Below are 3,507 nucleotides of genomic sequence, written 5' to 3' on the forward strand. Positions count from 1 at the left end.
GACAACTCAATGTCCCCCTGTAAGTCCCTGGTGCCCCCTGAGCAGTCAACCTGATGCTGGTGCTCATAGCGAACAAGTCTGTCACCTTGAAAGTCCAGTCGCAGACATGGTCCCTTTAAGAGGAATGTCTACACTTGCCAGCTGCAGCTGCTGTAGCTTCTGTCCCACTAAGCTTTCAGGGCAGGGCAGCCTTGCATCTTTACCCCCTGCTATCTCCAACTGTTACAGGATGATTTGTTATTTCTCTTCCTAATTGTAGGGCTTCTGTTCATCTAGAACCCAGGTCACTCTGCTTGCTGTTTGCTTTATGTTTCCATCACAAATTTGATGTATGCGCAAGAGGGGATGAACGAAGCTTCTATCATCTATGACATTTTTCCCGGTCTGCCCTCTTCTTTTTTATGCTTTTGAAGTGGAAACTTAGACTACTGCTTTTGAATTTTTTCTTCTTTTCTAATGTAAATATTAATTGCTAATGATATCTATCTGAGTGCTGCTTTCACTGTGTCCCCAAAAGTCAGATGTTATATTTTTATTTTATTCATTTCAATGTATTTTTTTTTACTTTATTTGAGACTCCTTCTTTGACACATGAATTATAAATAAACAAACAAAACAGAAACAGACTTATAGATACAGAGAAGAAATTGATGTTTGCCAGCTGAAAGGGTGTTTGAGAGATGGGTGCAAAAGGTGAAGGGATTAAGAAGTACAAATTGATAGTTACAAAATAGGCAAGGGAATGTAAATTACAACATAGGGAATATAGTCAATAGTATTGTAATAACTATGTGTAGTGCCTAGTGGGTACTAGACTAATCAGGGGAATCATTTTTCAAATTATATAAATGTCTAACCACTATGCTGTACATCTGAAACTAACATAAAATAATAGTGAATGTGAACTCTACTTGAATAAAAAGTGTGGTTTGTTTCCAAGTATTTGAAGTTATTCTTGCTATGTTTCTGTTATTGATTTCTAATTTGATTCTTTAGTGGTCTGAGAATACATTCTGTAAACTTTCAAGTCTTTTAAAATTGTTAAAAGTTGTTTTGTGGTCCAGAATATAGTCAATCATGTATATGTTTCATGGGTACTTTAAAAGTGGATATTCTGCAATTGTTGGTTTATTGCTCTATAAATGTCAATTACATCTTGTTAGTTAATGTTGCCGTTGAGTTCTATGTCTTTGCTAATTACCTAGTTGTTCTATCTAGAGATGGTTTGAAGTCTCCAACTATAATTTTGAATTTGTCTATTACTCATTTCAGTTGTATCAGTTTTTGCTCCATATATTTTTCAGATCTGTTGAATGGTTAATACACGTTCAAGATTGCCATGAATTCTCGGTGGATTGACCTTTTTATCATTTTATAATTTCCCTCTTTCTGCATGAGAATTCTTTGTATTACAGTAATATTAGCTTTATAAGTGAACTAAGAAGTGTATCCTCTTTAATTGTCTACTAAATAGTCACTTTTGCTTTACTTCAATTAATGTTTACATTATACAGTTTTTTTTATTCTTTTATTTTTAGTTTGCCTTTATTATTCTAATTGAAGTAAGTTTCTTACAGACATCAAATAATTGACTCCTGTTTTCTAATCCATTCTGCTAATCTCTATATTTTAACTATTAATTTATCTTAGACAATTTACATTTAATATAATTATTGATATGCTGACACTTTTCTACCATTTTCTTGTTTATTTTACCTTCTCTATTTGTTTTTTCTGCTTCCTGTAGACTATTTATACATGTTTTAGAATGTAATTTTTGTTTATATTAGTATTTTTGAGTATATACCTTTGTATATATTATTTTAGTGGTTGCTATTGGTATATTTCACAGATAACCTTTAAACGACATGGGTTTAAACTGTGCAGGTATGCTTATATGTGGATAATTTTAAATAAATATACAGCTGGCTATCCACATCATCAGATTTTACAACTGTGAATTCATCCTAATGCAGATCGAAATCAGTATGTTTACATTTATAATTGGGAATCCATAGAAGCAGAAGGCCAACTGAATGCATTGTTCTATATCATTTTTTATAAGGGACTTGACCATCTGTGAGTTTTTGCATTCTCACAGCAGTGAATAAGAATCCCTCTTGCCCTACATCCTCCCAGCATTGGATGGTGTCAGTCTTTGGGATTTAACATTTTCCAAAGGTGTGTAATGTTTTAATGTGTATAACCATTATGGCATATGATGTCTAGCATGTTTTCATATGCTTATTTTTCATCTGTATATTGTCTCTGGTTAGGTGTCTGTTAAGGCCTTTGTCCCATTTTTTGATTGAGTTACTTGTTTTCTTGTTAAATTTTAAGTGTTCTTTGTACATTTTTTTTACACCTACAGCACCTGGACTTCCTAAGTGATCTCCCACCCAAGTACTAACCTGGCTTGACCCTGCTTAGCTTCCAAGATCAGACGGGATCGGGCTTGTTCAGGGTGGCATGGCTGTAAACTCTTTGCAGTTTAGATAACATTTTAGATAACAGTTCTTTATCAGATACATCTTTTAGATTACAGAACATTTTACATAACAGTTCTTTATCAGATACATCTTTTATAAATATTTCCCCCAGTTTCTGGTTGTCTTCTTATAATATTTACATTGTTTTTCACAGAGCAGTAGTTTTTAATTTTAGGGAAGTCCAACTTATTATTTATTTAATGGATTGTGCCTTTGGTATTGTATCTAAAATATCATTACCATATCAAAAGTTATCTAAGTTTTTTTCCTATATATTATTATCTAGGAATTTCATAGTTTAGCATTTTACATTTAGGTCTGTGATCCATGTTGAGTTAATTTTTGTGATAGATCTGTTTATTTCTGATAATTGGATGTTGAACTCTCCAACTATGACAATGAATTCATCTGTTTCTCCTTGAGGTTCTAAGTTTTTGCCTCGGTTTGATGCTCTGTTTTAGGTGCATACACTTTAAGGATTATCCTATTAGATTGGAGAACTGACCCCTTTATCCTTATGTAAGGTCCTTTCTTATTTCTGACAACTTTCCTTAGACGTCTGCTCTATATGAAATTACTATGCTTACTTCTTTCTTTTGATTGCTGCTAACATGATATAAGTTTATATATCCATTTACATTAAATATATCTAAATTTTTATATTAAAGTCGATTATTATAGATGATAAATAATCAATAAAAATAATAAACTATTCTTGTGTTTAGTTCCACTCCAACAATCCTTTTTAAATGGCCCATTTAAAACATTCACATCGAAAGTGAGTAACGATACAGTTGGATTAATATCTACCATACTCATTACTATTTTGTGTTTGTTGTTCTCCTTTATATTTTTATCTTCCTCTTTTTATCATTTGTTATGATAATTGTACATTTTATATGTTCCATTTTCTCTCCATTAGCATCTCAGTTATAATTCTTCAGCTTCTTTTAATGGATACCCTCAAGTTTGAAATATGCATTTAAAGCTAATCCAAACTAATTTTAAAAAACCATTA

At 32.0% G+C, this 3,507-nt stretch overlaps 1 pseudogene; it reads right to left on the reverse strand.

The window, feature by feature from the left end:
- Positions 1–2,362: 2,362 nt before the first annotated feature.
- On the reverse strand, positions 2,363–2,481 carry LOC118608357 (annotated as a pseudogene).
- Between the last annotated feature and the right edge of the window lie 1,026 nt (positions 2,482–3,507).

Source organism: Rousettus aegyptiacus, unplaced genomic scaffold (assembly GCF_014176215.1).
Source record: "Rousettus aegyptiacus isolate mRouAeg1 unplaced genomic scaffold, mRouAeg1.p scaffold_m13_p_9, whole genome shotgun sequence".
Taxonomy (NCBI): Eukaryota; Metazoa; Chordata; class Mammalia; order Chiroptera; family Pteropodidae; genus Rousettus; species Rousettus aegyptiacus.